This window comes from Myxocyprinus asiaticus, chromosome 5, assembly GCF_019703515.2.
Source record: "Myxocyprinus asiaticus isolate MX2 ecotype Aquarium Trade chromosome 5, UBuf_Myxa_2, whole genome shotgun sequence".
Taxonomy (NCBI): Eukaryota; Metazoa; Chordata; class Actinopteri; order Cypriniformes; family Catostomidae; genus Myxocyprinus; species Myxocyprinus asiaticus.
Genome location: NC_059348.1, coordinates 37,377,943 through 37,398,094, shown reverse-complemented (window position 1 = coordinate 37,398,094; position 20,152 = coordinate 37,377,943). Strand labels below are relative to the sequence as shown.

General features: G+C 42.9%; 1 protein-coding gene across 5 annotated transcripts in view; it reads right to left on the bottom strand.

Moving 5' to 3' along the window:
• Window positions 1–20,152, bottom strand: part of LOC127441377 (astrotactin-1-like) — a 502,716-nt gene that overhangs the window by 84,701 nt on the left and 397,863 nt on the right. The window lies entirely within an intron of this gene.

Genomic DNA, 20,152 nt, shown 5'->3' with positions numbered 1-20,152 from the left:
TAGTGCACAATAACTGAATATACAGTTAGCAAGCAAAAAAAAAAAAAAAAAAAAACAACGACAACAAAAAAAATTATAATAATAAATAAATAAAAATACCATACATTTAGGTGAAACCTGTGGGTATTGGAAGACCCTTCATTATTTTTCTATTAAAATGTTCTGCCTCAGACAATGCAAGAAAACTTATCTAAGGTTAAAATAGAAGTGCAATAAATCTGTAAATGAGGATTCAGTAATTAGGCCTGTTGAAATTATTACACTGTCTGATACTGAAATCTGATATATGGCCATAAACGAACAAATACAATTAGAGTTCATACATTTGAGCATTTTTGAGCATGTACAAATTTAAAATCCACAATTGTTTAAAAAATAATATATGTTACATATATGAAAATGGCAATTTTTGTCATATTTTGAAATATATGTTGCATATACTGTATGTATATAAATGACCTTTTTATATCAGTAAAAACATGGTAACATTTTACAATAAAGTACCATTTGTTAACATTAGTTCATGCATTAGGTATCATTAATTAACAATGAACAATATATTTATTACAGCATTTATTACGCTATGTTACTGTTAGCTAATAGAATTACAATTGTTAAATTAAAGTGTTACCAAAAACATTTACGAACATTTATTTTTTAGCACATTAATGTTCAGCATAAATTGCCATTTTCAGATTCGTAGCCTACTGTTTTAAGCACAAATTCTAATCACATTTTACTACAACTAATGAGGTTTTTAAGTGAATGTTAGAGATTCTTTGTATAAATGCTGGTTTTTGTGTCTCATTTGCAGCCCTTAGGGTAAATGCTAGCTGTGATGTATGTGTGCTGTCTGCGGTCCCGCAAAAGTTAAGACTAGGATTTTGATAGTGAATACTACGTACACACACGCAGTGACTTTGTTGCTTGATGTTGCTAGTCTCTGTACTATGAAGTCGCTAGTGGGTGTTCCTACAGCTGTTGCACTAACGTTATTGGTGGACTGCACGTCTGGCCATGTCTTTTGAAAATATGATCACATATGAGACATTTTGCTAGTAAAACTCCAAATTCATTCTAATTTGACAAGGAACTGCATCAATGCTCAATATGTATCATAACATTAATAAGATGAATGAACTATCAATGTTCGAATCAAACTCACTCAGACTGCCGACAATTTCTTTTCCACGCATAATTTTTTATGCAAAATTTGGTTACAGACAAATCATATAGAACAGTGAAATCGCTCACAGAAACTTCTCTGTCTTGCTTGCACTCAACTCCATTATCTCACATGAGATGGATGACTTGAGCTCCACTGACACAGTCTTCACTCCTATTGGTTGTCGCTCCCGAAAGTGGCTCCTCATTTGCATCAAGTGAAACTTTTCTCAACTTTGTCGTGTCGCTCGCCATCGCCACATCTAGTCGCCAGAGTTCTCTGTCGCTCATGTCGCTGAAAGATGCCAGCTCTCACAAACTACATTTCCATCCAAGTATTTTTTGAGAAAAAAGCGTTAGCACATCAAAATAAAGCTGATGGAAATGCAAATTATCGCTACAATTTCGTGTCATAATATTTTTTCCGTTTAACTCTAGTGCATAAACTCTATGTCGATACTTCAAATGTCATGAAAAACTGGTTTGTAAACACTTTTTGTCAAGAAAATTAGCATTAACGCAAAAATGTAGTGTCACATGACAGAATTTACCCCAATCGTTAGCCTGTGTTAATCATGACTAAAAGGTGTACATCTTTGAAAGCCAGTTTATTGTACGTGATTATGGATTGATCTTAAAGGCATAGCACAGATTTTATGCTGCAAACATGACATTTCCAGGAGTGCCAACACAATTATCTCATATCATGCACATCGACAAGTGCTCAGAGAAAAATTAATGGGCACTGTTTGTGATTAATTTAATCGCGGTAGCCATCCGTTTATTTATTAAAGTTGCTTTTCCATACATTCAAAATAATAGATGGCAGTCATGGAATTAGCCCATAATAAAATTTAAAAATAATAATAATAATAATAAAAAAAACGTATAATTTCTGTCCACAAAGATGCTTTAAATTAAAAATAAATACACAATACGAGGAGAAAAGCATCAGTGTGCTTTTTTTGGAACACTAACATATAGCCCAATTCTATAAAATTATTAAGCTTACTTTTGGAAAAAATGCCATCAAAATTCCCTGTATTAAATTAAATAAATTATCCTACCAAATGAATAAAGCATTAAATAAAATAATTAATTAACAAACGAAAAAAATATACATATTTAGACCTATATATGCCTTTTCTTTACACAAACTTAAATTAGCCTTACCCTGTTCTGTAGATGAAAAAAGTCGGCTGAATGACTTTTCTTAGAAAGTTCTACATTTTTTTTCAAGACTATAAACTATCAGAAAATGAGCTTTTGAACATTTTAAAATGTTATTTTAAATCTAACCCTCTTTGCCTCGGATCGCATTTGTTGAGCTTCTTCAGAAAATGTAAATTGCATTATGATGCTGAAATTAATTTTAGATGACAATCAAGTTAGTTGGTCGTTAAAAGTTGCTGGACAAATATGCGGGACATAACGCAGTTGTGATGGCAATGCTTTATATTAGATGATTGTTCAAAATAGCCTATTGAATATCATATGTAAACCCTGATATTACACCGCATCAATGTTTCTTTAAAGTGCCCCTATTATGCTTTTTAATATATTACCTTTCATGTAGTGTGTAATATAGCTGTTTGTGAATGTAAAAAGTCTGCAAAGTTTTAAGTATCAAAGTGCACGACAAATGGAGTTACTGTCTCCCAAAAGAAAGAACATATTCTGAACTGCCTGAAACGAGTTGTCAGTAATTCCAGTCTTACTTCCTGGACAAACCTACGTAGGTTTGTCCAAAATCCAACCTCTGGGCTTCATTGGCTGCTCGCGAACAACGTGTACTTTGACCGACGACATTATTACTGAGCTGAAATTCAGATATGATAATAAGCATTTCATTTCCGACATGCACTGTAAGTGGTAGACCAATCACAACAGACTGGGACATCTGACCAATCAGAGCAGGTAGGATCTCGGAAAGGAGGGGCTTAGAGTGAACTGATCCTTGAACGAATCGTTTGTGACAATGTGAGAACAGAGGTGGTGCTGCAATTTATATTATGAGAAAATTAAAGTGTTTTTAGAACTTGGATGCATGTAAACCTATTGTATGAGAGCTCTAAAACAAAAGTAGGCACTTTTAATAAAGCATAATAGGAGCACTTTAATAGCTGTGCACACAGCATATACACATCGATGGATGTTCCTCATACTAAGACTGAAAGTTTCTCCACTACTTGGTGCAGGTTGCCAGCTTGAACAGGGCCATGGTGATTCGCTTTCGGGTTGGAACCAGTGGCAACCTGCGAGCAGGGTTGGGAGGGTTACTTTTGAAATGTATTCCACTACAGATTACAGAATACATGCTGTAAAATGTCATTTGTAACGTATTTCGTTAGATTGCTCAAGGTCAGTAATGTATTCTAAATACTTTGGATTACTTCTTCAGCATTGGTAGATTTTTTCACTTGTTTTGACTATAAAAACTCTGCCAGTACAATAAGACAAAATACACATGTTAAAAATACATTCTCTGAAAAACCTAAATATGTTATGCAGTGTTGTTTCTAAAACAAGATCAATCAAACTGATCTTGTTTTAAGGATTTTTAGATATTTTAACAGGAAAAAATTTAGTGATTTTTGCCCTAATATCAAGGGTCTTAATAGAAAAAGAAATTATAATCCAACGTGATTTTTTAAAAAAAAATATGATCGTGCCTGCCAAATGAATAAATGTAAATGTAAAATAGCTAGAAATAGTATTTTAGCTTAGCATAAAGCTGACAATTTACACAAGGTTTATTTCTATTTCTTGTGCTCCAAACTTACTTCAAACTTACTTCTCTGTCTGCTCGTATGAATGTAACACTCCATAAGAAAGTGTTTCACCACTGTTCAAATGCACTTTGGATCGCATCATTTATATGTATTAATGTTTTCCATCTGAAAGGACTAAATATTAAATGAAACAAATAACAATAAAATGCAAAGTAATCTCTTCAGTAATTCAAATACTTTCTGAATGTAACTGTTTTCTAAATACCAATGATTTAAATTGAAACTGTAGTGGAATACAGTTACATATGTTTTGTATTTTAAATATGTATTCCCGTTACTTGTATTTCATTACTCCCCAACCCTGCAATGCCGCCATACAATGCTATGCATTTGGATATGTTGCGACTGCTTCAAGCTTTTCAAGCATTTGTTTTGCCGCTGTCAAACATGAAGAATTCCCTCAGATTTACGTTTCTTTTTTTTTCTTTTTTTTTTTTTTAGAAAATTTGCAGAAGTTATTAAAAAATCGCAAGCTACCACAAATAATGCAGAGATTGCAAAAATTCTTGTGAACACAAGATTGTTAAATCCTGGAGGAACTGTTCAGTAGCAAAAATGGTGTTATACTGTAGTTGGAGCATTTGATTCATTTCCATGAATCGATTTAAACTGTCCATTTCAATGAGTTGATTCAAAACTCTGATTTAAAGATTAGTTTGAATAACGAATGTCTCTGTGTGACACTTTTCATGTATTAAAATTACAATGTAATTAAGTAAAAATGTAGGGGAAAATATTGCTGTTTATTACTGTGTATTGTTATATTAGGGCATTTAAATGAAAATGATTAAATATGATTCTTCGTTCTGTTCATTTATTGAAAAGCAGAATGGAAAACATGCCTTGATTATTTTTAACTAGATTTTTACTGTATTTTTGTTTTTAGATTAACTAGATTAAAAGACATCTGTTTCTAAGTCACTTATATACTTTACATATTTTGAGATATCAGTACATATCAAATAGTCAAAAAGCTGAAAAAAGACAAAACCAATATACATGTGTGAGCGATATATCGGGCAGCCCTAGCACAGATGAAGTTGAGCCATATAACATTCTGATTCTGATATAGCCAAGATTATGGAGAACAGAGCTAAGGCAGGATTTCTCTCAATAAAGAGTCCTAGCAGCAGAAAAGTTTCAAGTTGTATCATTATGTGGTTATAATGGAGGCATCCATTTAATGAGATATTTATTGTCTTCGCTGACCAGCTGCATTTCTCCTAAATCAAGTTTCAGTCACCGGACTTTAGGTGATAGGTGACCACAGCAGTCAAGCACAATTTTCAGTGAACAACAACATACATTTCAGTCTGTTCCTCAAACAAAGCTATCACATGGGTACAGAAGACTTGGAATGTAGTACATGAGTAATATGGACTACATCCACAATGCTTTTATTGTGCATTTTATGTCCATGTTGGAGCTTGACAGCTCCCCTTTCATAGTATGGAAGACAGCAGCATGAATATTCTTCAAAACCTTTGCGTTCCGCATTAGATCTTTCCATTAGACATGATTGTCCCTGGGAATATGAGATAATTTTGACCTAAATCACTATATGCAAAACTTGTGAACAGATAGATAGGGCAACTTAATGAAGGTTTACGCACTGACACAAATTCTAAGTTTAATCAATTAAAAAAAATTCTAGGTTCAACAATATGAAGGAAAGTAGTGTATTCTATAAAGGAGGCTGACTAACCATGTGCCTTAGTATGAAGACATGAATCTTAGACATTGGTATAAATAATAGTAAGATCACTCATTCTCACAGTATAAGCCTTCTCTAAAGGCTGATTTATGCTTCTGCGTCAAAACTACAGCATAGGCTCCGCATAGTGGCCAAAACTTTGGTTTGCGTTTACAGTATAGTTCTGCGTTGGTGTGTCTGCATTGTTCTGGGAGTACACAGCCAAAATGCTAACTATATGTTTCATAAATAAACAAAAGCAATGCACGCAATGTCATTTCTGGATTCAAACTTTATTTTTATTTTTTAAATTATCGTAGCATCAAACATTTGTTAAAAGTATGTGAACATGTTGTAATTTAGGCACATATTATTTATCATACATGTTGCCACAGTGCAATCACAGATATCCTTGTTATCATCCTGGAGGGCGGTCTCTGGTTAAAATGGAACAATCACAGCTTCTGTGGTCTGCATCAACTCAACGAGCAGTTCAATTTTTGAAGAGGTGTACGTCAGGCTACACCATAACCACCTTAGCTACGTGTAGCCTACGCCATAAGTTCGACGCAGAAGTATAAATCAGCCTTAACTCTTCCAAATTAGAATAGCTCTCCAGCTTATAAGTAACAGTGGGCGTAATGTGGGCAGGGTTTCCACACAAGGCAGGTTTCGAGTTGGTATGCTGTGCAGTGTTGTGCCGTGTTGTTGCTGTCAGAGTGCCCTGGGTTGATGTGAGAGGAATGTGTTAGTGGTCATGCAGAAAAGCAGCCCGGAGGGTTCAGTCATGGGTCGGTGCACACCTGAGACAGCCAGGTCTCTGGCCATCCACGATACCAGCCAGGTCTAGATGTCAGATAAAAACACACTGGCTTTCTTTCGCCCTTTCTTATTTCCTGCACCAGTGGCAGTGACCTCATCTTCAAATGGAAATCCTTTTGAGATTATGCATGCATGCACTGTAACACACTTGTGGATTGACCCTAAAAAAGTATTTGGAGACTTAAGCCACACTTCAAAATGTATGAATGTCATTACATTAGATACAAAATTTGAAACCAAGTGGCATCCTCAAAACCAACTTTTTGAGCCATTTTAGCAATTTATAAAAAAAAATATAAAAAAGTAAATTGTTAGTGGATGTATGAAGTTTGTTTAAAGAGTAACCGCAGCTGTAGGTCAGTTATTAATGGACATGTTCCACTAACATTTGACAACACAAAAAATTCTAAATACATCTTATTTTATTATTCAAAACCATACAAACTTCTTTTTCTTAAATGTTTTGCCTGAAAAGTGTGCTTCTGATATCAGTCTTTCAATTAGGCCTAAATGAAACTTGGTTTAATATTTTATTCAATACAATAACATTTATATATTTTGTAGCCAAGTGGAGAAATTTCATGTCATTTAACTCATCATAAATTGGACGTGGAGTTTTGCAACACCCACTTTCCGGCACTCTCTCCTGTTACACACATGTGTGCTGGTTATCACATGAGAACATGTATTTAACAAGAGAGCTCCCAGTTTTGTTCATCGTTTGAGAATTCTTGGGTAAATATCAAATTTTACACAAAATGCTAATAAATTGCATTAAATATGTATTTTTGAAGGATGCATATGGATTGCATGTGTGGAGTTTTACCACGTTTGCTGCACATGTGAGGACTGGGTATGTAAATTTAGCATTAATCCTATCTTATTTAATGGTTTGTAGCCCAGAGTGTTTTCCAGTTTAGTGAATAAGTGTAATACGTGTTATATGTGAAAATATGTGTAATGAGAATTTTATTGTTTAGACTGTGGTGCATGTCCTCAAAGCCTGATTAAAATATATAACATGCTTTGAGTGATTTAAGCATGTTAAATGCATAAAATGCTGTGAATTAGAAATGCATGTATTAAGGTGATGTATGCTGAAGCATATGGGTAAGCTAATACCGTTTGTATTTTCTTTTGACATTAGCCTCTACCATATTTAATTCCTGTATTTCATTGTACCTTATTTCATTTTTGTATTTTCTTTATATATATATATATATATATATATATATACAGTTGTGCTCAAAAGTTTGCATACACTGGCAGAAATTGTGAAATTTTGGCATTGATTTTGAAAATATGACTGATCATGCAAAAAAACTCATTTATTTAAGGATAGTGATCATATGAAGCCATGTATTATCACATAGTTGTTTGGCTCCTTTTTAAATCATAATGATAACAGAAATCACCCAAATGGCCCTGATCAAATGTTTACACACCCTTGAATGTTTGGTCTTGTTACAGACACACAAGGTGACACACACAGGTTTAAATGGCAATTAAAGGTTAATTTCCCACACCTGTGGCTTTTTAAATTGCAACTAGTGTCTGTGTATAAATAGTCAATGAGTTTGTCAGCTCTCACGTGGATGCACTGAGCAGGCTAGATACTGAGCCATGGGGAGAAGAAAAGAACTGTCAAAAGACCTGCGTAACAAGGTAATGGAAAAGGAAATAAAAAGATATCCAAAGCCTTGAAAATACCAGTCAGTACTGTTCAATCACTTATTAAGAAGTGGAAAATTCGGGGATCTCTTGATACCAAGCCAAGGTCAGGTAGACCAAGAAAGATTTCAGCCACAACTGCCAGAAGAATTGTTCGGGAAAACCCACAGGTAACCTCAGGAGAAATACAGGCTGCTCTGGAAAAAGACGGTGTGGTTTTTTCAAGGAGCACAATACAACGATACTTGAACAAAAATGAGCTGCATGGTCAAGTTGCCAGAAAGCCTTACTGCACCAATTCCACAAAAAAGCCGGGTTACAATATGCCCGACAACACCTTGACACGCCTCACAGCTTCTGGCACACTGTAATTTGGAGTGACGAGATCAAAATAGAGCTTTATGGTCACAACCATAAGCGCTATGTTTGGAGAGGGGTCAACAAGGCCTATAGTGAAAAGAATACCATCCCCACTGTGAAGCATGGTGGTGGCTCACTGATGTTTTGGGGGTGTGTGAGCTCTAAAGGCATGGGGAATCTTGTGAAAATTGATGGCAAGATGAATGCAGCATGTTATAAGAAAATACTGGCAGACAATTTGCATTCTTCTGCACGAAAGCTGCGCATGGGACGCGCTTGGACTTTCCAGCACGACAATAACCCTAAGCACAAGGCCAAGTTGTCTCTCCAGTGGCTACAGCAGAAAAAGGTGAAGGTTCTGGAGTGGCCATCCCAGTCTCCTGACCTTAATATCATCGAGCCACTCTGAGGAGACCTCAAACGTGCGGTTCATGCAAGACGACCAAAGACTTTGCATGACCTGGAGGCATTTTGCCAAGACAAATGGGCAGCTATACCACCTGCAAGAATTTGGGGCCTCATAGACAACTATTACAAAAGACTGCATGCTGTCATTGATGCTAAAGGGGGCAATACACAGTATTAAGAACTAAGGGTATGCAGACTTTTGAACAGGGGTCATTTAATTTTTTTATTTGTTGCCATGTTTTGTTTTATGATTGTGCCTTTCTTTTATAACCTACAGCTGAATATGAATCCCATAAGAAATAAAAGAAATGTGTTTTGTTTTTTTTTTTTAAATAATGGTACATATATTACCAATTCTCCAAGGGTATGCAAACATTTGAGCACAAATGTATATATATATATATATATACACACACACACACACACACACACACACACACACACAATACTGCTCCATCGACTGCTATTTTATTTTATTTATTTATTTATTTATTTTAATCATCCATTAGAATAAAACCCCCAAAATATATTTTTGTATCCTGTGTTGTTTCTTTACAACCAATGGCTACAATTTAAATGTGTGTCTTAAGAGTCCAAATATTTATTGTGGCCAATGAGAATTTAGTTATCTTGGTCAGTCTGTGACCTTAATTACGATACTTCCATTCTTTTTTTAGAATTAACATATAAAAGCAAGCAAGCAAGCAAAAAAGAAAGAAAGAAAGAGAAAGAAAGAAAATGTATGCTTCCTGTACTCTTCATATCAACATAACATTTTGTTTTCTTCTAACCTCAAAGTGAAGACAACTTGGCTGATTATCCATAACAGCACACCTACACATCCCTTACTTTTAAATAATAAACAATAAACCCCCAGCACTACAACAGCCACTGTTATAAAGAAGTCGAGTGTGTTTACAAATTACCAGTCCATTCAAGTGTTCTAATAAATCATAGAGGAGAGTGTTTGTCATGATGAGCCAGATAAGTGTGTTTGTGTGTGCGTCCTCAAAAGTGGGGCAAAGGAATGAGGAATCACAGCATGGTGTATGGCTACAGGATATATGAGCGGAGCAGAGGGGAAGCTTGTTACGGAGAAGACTCAAACCATCTGCACTGAAAGCAGACCAGTGTGTAAGTGTGGCAGTTTAGCTATCATACCTCTCCCTCCTTTAAATACACACATACACACTGGCTTACACTGCCCAAAGCATGTCAATGCCTCTCATCACTACACCGGTTTGTCCCCTAAGATGTAACGAACAAAGAAATTACAGTGAAACACACTGCAGATGGGTGTCTCTGTCTCCAGAACTGCTAAAAAGCAATCACTTTTTTTCCATTATGAGACAGAGAGAGAACCAGGGACACTGACAAAGTGTGACATTTACCCCCTAAATGAAGCAACAATTATATGTGCTCTAACTATATTGTAAACAAAAGAGTGCAGCATGCACACGTAGCTCTTCGCTCCCTCCTCAACACAAAATCTCTGAAGACCTCATTAGTCTTTATTAAAATGCATTTCTAATTTAGCAAAAGCCATTCCACTAATGCATTTCAGTGAAGAGGATGATTTTGAAAGATGGAGGGCAGTGTGGGATACTGGCATAGGCTTGTCTGCTTAAAGGAGAAAACTGATTTAGGAAAATCAAGCTGTGTTTTATACTGTACATACTGTAGACCCTGATAAGTTCTTACATGGCTGATTCCAAGTATGTTGTATGTTTACTTTAAGTGTACAATAACCAATATGCTGAACCAGTTTTTCAATATCTTGTTTTAATTTTGTTTTATTCTTTCTTTGACAATAACAATTAGATACAAATTGGATTGTACAAATAAAATAAAACAATGCAGTAAGAATATTTTAACAGCAATAATGTGTAACGTCTGTGTAAGATCAGTGATGGCTAATTACACTTCGTTTGAAAAAAACTTTGTTTGAAGAAAAACCTTTTAGCTTTTTGACATTTGCATATAAATTACTGACCTGGTCTCCACGTTTACATTTATATGGGTGCTAAATTGCAGATGGTCTTTATCACTATCAAAAGGATGCTAAAACAGGTCTCCTCTGAAGTGTCTCCATCAAGCTTCAAACACATTCCACCATAATGGGTGACCCCCCCCCCGTGCCAGGCACCAGAGCAGTTGTCTGTCTCCAGTAATTCCAATACACGTCACACACACACCTAAAGACATTTTCTCTATTTAGGCCATAGTAAGCAGTTATAAATGTATCTGCTATATGCATGTGTTGTATGTATATTCCCCTATTATATTAACTTGGTTAAAACCCTTTACTTGTATTAGTTAGACGTTAAATGCCTATATTCAAGTGTATGAGTGTATCTCTGCTTTAATATCGTCTGGAGGTTACCTTCTTGGTATCAAAATGATCTTCCCTTTATTTCTCACACAATAATGTACACCATGTGATCGTGAAATGCATCGAACAATTCTTACTATGTTTTGAATTAAAAGCTGCACTAGCGGTCCAGATCAGCAATAAAATGCGAATGGGCCATAAACGGAGACAAAGGATGTTTCTCCCACTCAAAATGCATGCCTCTGATTGGCCACTCCACCCACAAAATGGGTGCGGCAATGAACTATCAAAACTCCAGAGCGCAGACTAATCATCACTCAAAACTTCTTCTTCTTGAGACCAACCCACTCCAAAACTCTCTCTTGAGTTTAACCTTCTGGCAGTGTTTACCTTCAAGTAACTTTGTGGATTTCCTGTGGACTTCTTCAACTCACTCCTAAAGAAATCATCGAGAACCTCGTCTACCGCATCAAGACTCTTATTCAGCAACAAACCAATGCAAGTAACCATTTACAACTGATTAGATGCGCGTTTAAGTTTGAACCCCTTTTAAGGTGTATTGTGCCTCTGATGATTCTCATTTAGGTTGTGGTTAACTGAGAGTTTTAAAACCCTTGAAATACTGCCATTCTCTGCTCTTCTCTCTCTCTTTTCCTTACATTCCTTCATTCTATATATGTATGTTTTGCTTAGTTTGTTTGTATGTTAGTTATAGTTTCATTTATTAAATCCCTTATATTCACGATTGATTGTCTCTGTGTTCCGCTCACAATTCAAAGTCACTGAATGTTGCTCCTTGCTACATGCTAAACTACTGCTAGCACTGTATAAGTAGGAAGACTATTGTTCCTTGGCCAGGAAAGTAATCTTCCAAGAGTTGATAAATAATTATATTGTCTGCTCGCTGGACGGACAGATCAAGTAATTGTAATATCGATTCTGCTACGGTTAATTCTAAGATCTAATCTAAATATTTATTATTAAGTATAACCACTTATAATTAATTATAAATAATTCCCTTTTAAGCTAATTTGCTACAAATGCTTAATGCCATGCATGCTAAGTAAACTGTTATCTAAAAATTCAAATAACTCTATTTGTGACTATTTGTCACTCACTCGACGTTGTGTCGATGTAGTGACACTAGAGGTCACTCTTGGGAGCCCGAGACACCTCTGGTCTTTGATAAAAGGCCAATGAAAATTGGCAAGTGGTATTTGCATGCCACTCCCCCGGACATACGGGTATAAAAGGAGCTGGTATGCAACCACTCATTCAGATTTTCTCTTCGGAGCCAAACGGTCATACTCACTGAGCTGAATTCCCACGACTGTTCATTCACCTCTGCTGGATCTGACGGCACATTTCAGCAGCTTCTCCCTCTTCTGCACTAGTGCACTGCAGAGAATGCCCCTGGGCTCTTCGGCAGAAATAAGAGTATATTTCTCTAACAGAGCGGCACACACGGAACGTCTTTTTAAAGACGCATCTTTTTAAAGATGCCTTTCCTTTGTGTGTTATTCCTGGTTGCGCTCGTTATCTCTTGCCTTCTGATGGTCACGATCACTGTCTTCCATGTCTGGGCACTGCTCACGCGGAGACAGCGTTCATGGATGGGTCATGTACTCATTGCGAGAACATGTCCATGGCAACGATGCGGTCGCGGCTTACCTTCGTAAGAAAGTAAGCCACCCCAGAGGCTCCCTGCCTCGGTCCTTCTACCCATGGGTATGAGGCCAGCGCGGCTAGCACTGGGGGCGATTTGGGGACCCCAATGGGACCGCCTCCACCGGGTATCCCGCTGCAGACCTCCCATTCCCCAGCATGCTCATCTACCCAGATTGGGCTTCTGGATGAGTCTGCCGGCTCATCTCACGGCGAATTCGACCTCTTATTCGGTGATGAACTCTCTAGCGCAGCATCGGAGAGTGGGCTCCTCCAGTCGGACGCGGAAGCCTCAGCTGGGCTCATCCCTTCGGGTGCGGTCGCCCAGTCACAGGCTGATGCGGAGATGATGACATGCTTTCCTGGGCAGCCGTGAGCATCGGGCTAGAGTGGAACCCTCCGCTCTCCCCTGAACCCTCGCGGCTCGATGATTGGTTCCTGGGCTCGCGGCGCCGCTCAAAGCCACACCCTGCTCCCGTTCATTTCTTCCCGGAAGTGCATGAAGAGCTGACAAGGTCGTGGGAGGCACTTTTTATTGCCCGGTCCTGATCTTTCAGCTTCTCCGCCCTCACTACCTTCGATGGTGGGGCGGTAAAGGGCTATTCGGCAATCCCCGGTGGATAAAGGCACTCACGGTGCACCTATACCCGCAAAGCTCCGCCACCTGGCACGGGTGCCCAAAGCTCCCATCCAAGGCCTGTAGGTTTACGTCATCTCTGACGGCCAAGCCCTACGGTGCCACTTGACAAGCCGCCTCCGCCAAGCATGTCATGGCTCTCCTGCAAGACCGCCAAGGCGCAAAAGGAACTTCACGAGGGTAGTTCCGCCCTGGGAATGATGCAGGAACTGCGCTCGGCGACCGACCTCGCCCTCTGGGCAACGAAGGTCACGGCGCGGTCTCCCGGGCGGACGATGGCCACACTAGTGGTCCAGGAGCACCACCTGTGGCTCAACCTGGTCAAGATGGGCGAGGCCGACAAGACATGGTTCCTTGCTGCCCCCATTTCCCAGGTGGGCCTATTCGGCGACACCGTTGAGGACTTTGCTTAGCAGTTCTCGACGGTAAAGCAGCAGACGGAAGCAATCTGGCACATCCTGCCCCGGTGCGGCTCAAGATCCCGCACTCCATCTGCTCGTCGCCAAGGGCGTCCCCCTGCGGTGACTGCACCGGCTCCACCGCAGCCCGCCCCTCTGGCCCGGCCCCGGCGTGGAGCCCACCGCAGGAAGCCGACGTCACCTGTCTCACAGCCGGCACCGAAGAACCCATGGAGGTCCTCGAAGCGCCCCTGAGACGGGCAACCCACTCACGTGGAGCTGGTAGAAAGACCACTCCATCCCCCGGTGGAGGACCGGGTGGAAAATCTTTTGTTGCCTTTTTGTTTGATTTCACCGTACGCCCAAGTGGCTGCGGTACCCAACAGTTCAGCAAAAGAGCGGCTTCCTTCCTCCCTGGGTCACATACCTGGTGTGTACGGTCGTCACCACGATGACCGTCCACTGGCTTTTTCTTGCAGGATTGGCACTCCAGCAGTGCCCTTTCCACTGATGTGGCAGCCTCCACGGGTTACGAGGACAGGCCTCTTCCTCCCCCGTCTCAGGCTGTTCCGGGGGTGGTCACAAGGAGCCAGGTAAGTGCTTCGATATCCCTAGACTCAGCACGGCCACGACGTGCTGTGGCACCTCACGCTCTGCCCCGCCGCGAGACCCCACCTGCCGGTACGTCCGATGACGTTGTCCCCTTGGTCCCCCTCACGCGGAATTTGGACGCATGGCTTGCGCTTCCCAATCCATCGCAGCGGCTATGTGATTCAGTTCACCAGGTGCCCGCCCAGGTTCAGCGGTATTCACTTCACCTTGGTCAAGGGCGAAAACGCTGTTACCCTGCACGCAGAGATCGCTATCCTCCTATGGAAGGGCGCATCCCTCCAGCCGAGATGAAGAAAGGGTTTCACAGCCCCTACTTCATCGTACCGAAAAAAGGTGGTGGGTTGCAGCCAATCTTGGACCTGCGAGTACTGAACCGGGCTTTACACAGACTCCTGTTCAAGATGCTGACGCAAAGACGCATTCTAGCGAGCGTCCGGCATCAAGATTGGTTTGCGGCAGTAGACCTGAAGGATGCGTACTTTTACGTCTACTTTTACAGCCGCCGGCCTCTGGACGGGTCTGCGACTGCGTTGGCACATCAACTGCCTCGAGTTACCTGCAATTCTGCTTGCCCTGCGAAGGTTCCGGCAGTTGATCCAGGGCAAGCACGTGCTAGTTCAGACGGACAGGATGGCAGCGGTAGCATACGTTAACCGCCAAGGCAGTCTGCGCTCTCGCTGTATGTCACAACTCACCCGCCGTCTCCTCCTCCAGAGTCGGCAACACCTCAAGTCTCTGCGAGCCACTCACATCCCGGGCAACCTCAACACTACAGCAGACGCGCTGTCACAGCAGGTTTCCCTCAGGGGAGAGTGGAGACTGCACCCTCAGGTGGTCCAGCTGATTTGGAGTCGATTCGGTCGGGCACAGGTGGACCTGTTCGCCTCCCAAGAATCCTCCCACTGCCCGCTCTGGTACGCCCTCACCGAGGCTCCCCTCGGCATAGATGCGCTGGCACACAGCTGGCCCCCTGGCATTTGCAAATATGCATTTCCCCCAGTGAGCCTGCTTGCACAGACCCTGTGCAAGGTCAGGGAGGATGAGGAGCAGGTCATCCTGGTAGCACCCTACTGGCCCACCCAGATGTGGTTCTCAGACCTCACGCTCCTCGTGACAGCTCCCCCCTGGCAAATTCCCCTGAGGAAGGACCTTCTTTCTCAGGGACGGGGCACCCTCTGGCACCCGCACCCAGACCTATGGAATCTCCATGTCTGGTCCCTGGACGGGACGTGGAAGACCTAAGTGGCCTACCACCCGCGGTGGTAGACACGATCACTCAGGCTAGGGCCCCCTCTACGAGGCGCCTGTATGCCTTTAAGTGGCGTCTATTTGCTAAGTGGTGTTCTTCTCGACACGAAGACCCCCAGAGATGCGCAGTCGGATCAGTGCTTTCCTTCCTGCAGGAGAGGCTGGAAGGGAGGCTGTGCCCTTCCACCTTGAAGGTGTACGTAGTTGCCATAGCAGCACACCATGACGCAGTTGACGGCAAGTCCTTAGAGAAGCACGACCTGACCATCAGGTTCCTAAGAGGCACCAGGAGGCTGTATCCCTCCAGACCGCCCCTCGTTCCCTCATGGGATCTCTCTGTAGTTCTTCAGGGTCTACAGAAAGCCCCCTTTGAGCCTTTGCAGTCAGCCGAGCTTAAGGCACTCTCCTTGAAGTCTGCCCTCCTGACTGCACTCACTTCCATCAAGAGGGTAGGTGACCTGCAAGCGTTTTCTGTCAGCGAAACGTGCCTGGAGTTCGGTCCGGGCTATTCTCACGTGATCCTGAGACCCCGACCAGGCTATGTGCCCAAGGTTCCCACCACTCCTTTTAGGGACCAGGTGGTGAACCTACAAGCGCTGCCCCAGGAGGAGGCAGACCCAGCCCTGTCGTTGCTGTGTCCAGTGCATGCTTTACACATCTATTTGGATCGTACGCAGAGCTTTAGAGTCTCTGAGCAGTTCTTTGTCTGCTTTGGTGCACAGCAGAAAGGAAGCGCTGTCTCCAAGCAGAGGATCGCCCACTGGCTCGTTGACGCCATAACCATTGCATATCTCGCCCAAAACATGCCGCCCCCGGTAGGGCTACGAGCCCATTCTACCCGTGGTGTAGCGGCTTCTTGGGCCCTGGCCAGAGGTGCCTCTCTAACAGACATTTGCAGAGCAGCGGGCTGGGCAACACCCAACACCTTTGCAAGGTTCTACAACCTGTGGAACCGGTTTCGTCCCAGGTAGTGGCACGCAACACAAGTGGATAAGCCCGGGATAGCCGACCGGGTGTATCGCTTGCACACAGCGCCTTCCACCTCCTTTTGAGCTGAAGACGTGCGCCGTTAATTCCCAGTAGTGTTCAAAAAATTTGTTCCTTGGTTGACTTCCTCTGAGCCCTGTGGCAGTCGAGTTTTCGGAGAGACTCACTGCTGGCCCAGTACACGCGCTAACTAAGAGCCCTGTTCTGGGGTAGGTGCTCCGCATGTGGTGGTTCCCTGTAAGGCTAAACCCCATGCGATCTATATCTTCCTCTAGTTTGTTTCCCTGCTGGCAAACTGCGTCTTCCTTGGGCAGAGCCCCTCTGCCCCAGTCTCCATGTTTGTAGTAACTCCTCCCCCATTGGGCAGGATCTACCTTGAAGGCTCTCCACATGGTTGAAAAGACCATGTGACGTATTTTTCCACTTAAAAATACCCCCCTCTCTTGGGGCGAGGTGTGGTCTCCGCGGTGTCCTCCCCTTGGGAGGGACACCCCCCAACTAGACCTGACGGCCCAGTCGAATAATCCCCCTTCTTTTTTAGGGAGTGGAAAAAGAGAAGGGGAAAAGAGGCCACGACTGGGTTAAGCCTGTCTCTATCTTTGGGTAGTCGACTTGTCCCCAAAAAGGGCCGTTCGACACTCATTACTGTGTTGGGGGAGGTTACGTGTTGACCTGGTGTGCTGGCTATGAGGCACACAGCAATTCTGCCCACCACACACCGCCAGTTCACGCAACACCGTTCAGCCTTGTGGCGTTTTGTATAGGGACCCCTAGTGTCACTACATCGACAGCAACGTCGAGTGAGTGACAGATAGGGAATGTCATGGTTACTGGTGTAACCTCTGTTCCCTGATGGAGGGAACGAGACTTTGGTCCCTCCTGCCACAACGCTGAACTACCCGCTGAAATGGCCGGACCTTATATCGGCTCCTCAGCATAAAACCTGAATGAGTGGTTGCATACCAGCTCCTTTTAAACCCGTATGTCTGGGGGAGTGGCATGCAAATACCACTCGCCAATTTTCATTGGTCTTTTATCAAAGACCAGAGGTGTCTCAGGCTCCCAAGAGTGACCCCTAGTGTCACTACATCGACACAACGTCTCGTTCCCTCCATCAGGGAACGGAGGTTACGCAAGTAACCATGATGTTTTGCAACACCCGCTTTCCGGCACTCTCTCTCGTTAGAAACGTGAAAACATACATTGTGCAAGAGAGTTCATTGGTTGATAATTCTTTGGGTAAATATAAAAATGTTCACAAAATGCTGATAAATTGCATTAAATATGTGTTCAGGAGAGTAGTATGCTAAAATTGAGTGTTTGTTTTGGATAATTTTTGAAGGATGCATATGGATTGCATATGTGGAGTTTGACCCACATGTGAGAATTGGGTATATAAATCTAGAATTAATCATATCTCATTTTATAATTTATAGCCCTGAGTGTTTTCCAGTTTAGTGAATAAGTGTAATATGTGTTCCCTGTCTGTCGCTCACTCGACATTGTGTCGATGTAGTGACACTAGGGGTTCAATCTTTAGAGCCCCAATCACCTTTGCTTACAATAGCAAAGGCCAATGAGAATTGGCGAGTGGAATTTGCATGCCACTCTCTGCCCCCGGACATACGGGTATAAAAGGAGATGGTGTGCACCACTCATTCAGATTTTTTTCTTCGTAGCCGAATGCATGCTGTGTTCGTCCTCTCACCTTTTGCTTACACTGCTGGATTTTATGCCGCATATCAGTGGTTACCCTTGCATGGTCGAGTGTTGTGCTTCCCCTGGGCGCTTCGGTGGCTGAGTCCGCGGGTGCTAAAAGAGTATATTTCCTTATAAAAGAGCTTGTGTAAACGCTAGGCATCTTTTTAAAGATGTCCTTCCGTGTTTGCGCTACTGGATGTGGCTGTTATCTCTCCCCTCCGGACAGCCATGAAATCTGTCTCAAGTGTTTGGGGCACCAGCACACCTAGGCAGCTTTTGTGGAAGGGTTATGTTCTCAATGCGAGAACATGCTCATCAGAACGTTGCGGTCGCGGCTCACTTCCTTCTTCATGAAGCAAGGAGCCACCGTGGCTGCTCCCTGACCTGTTCCGTCCTGGGCTGATGCTCAGCTGGCCGGGTCTGCAAGCACCGTGGGCGATCTGGATGTGGATATGAGAGCATTTTCGCCGGCTCAACCCCCGCATACCTCCCATCCCCCAGCATGCTCGTTCTATCCGGAAGAGCTGTTGAGCGATACGGGCGGTCCACCTCAGGTGGACTCAGATTTAATGTGTCGTTCATGGCACGTGAAAAGGATGAGCTTTTGGTCGCAGCACCGGAGGGTGGTCTTCTGCTGTCGGAAGTGGACGAATCTTCTGAGCTCCCGCCCACGGATGGTAGAGCACAGGATGAGGTGGACGCTGAGATGGCAGCCGTGCTTGCCTGGGTGGCAGCGAACATTGGGCTGAAGTGGAACCCTCCACCCTACCCTGAGCATTCGACTCACGGCCACCCCCCGCTCCGGTGCCTTTCTTCCCGGAAGTGCACGAGGAGCTAACGAATTTGTGGAAGGCAACTTTTTCTACCCGTACATGCTTCGCGGGCTCGTCCATCCTAACTACCCTTGACGGCGTAGCGGCTAAGGGATATGTTGAGCTCCTGCAGATAGAGCATGCCGTAGCGGTGCATTTATACCCGCAGGGTGCAGCCACCTGGTGCGACTGACCAAGGCTCCCTTCCAAGGCCTGTAAGTTCTCTTCCTCATTAATGACGAAGGCTTACAAGGCCGCGGGACAAGCCGCTTCCGCCCTGCATGCCATAGCCATCCTGCAGGTCCACCAGACCAAGGTGCTGAAAGATCTGCACAAGGGTAGAACCGACTCAGGGCTGATGCAGGAATTGCGTACTGTGACCAACCTCACCTTACGGGCAACAAAAGTCATGGCGCGCACCCTGGGCCAAACGATGTCCACTCTTGTGGTCCAAGAGCGCCACCTGTAGCTCAAGAAGAGCAAGCTCTCCCCTGTGCAGAGCATCTCTTTTCTCCTTCAGGCAGAAGGTAGCGGTGCCAGTGAAACAATTTCAAAGGCTCCTGGGACATATGCCATCCTTGGCGGTGGTTCTCCCCCTCGGGTTGATGCATATGAGACCGCTTCAGCACTAGCTACAGACTCAAGTCCCGAGGTGATTTTGAGTCACAGTTTCTGTGACTCAAAATACCCTATTAGCTGGATAAAATGTAATTTCATTCAGAAGCTCAGATTGGATCCGAAAATTAAGCATCCGCAGATGGTTGGAATTCCTTGCACCCCCTGTGTGACTCTCCACTGGAAATATTACACATTTTCTACATGTAACTGTTGCTAAACGTTGGATGGAAAC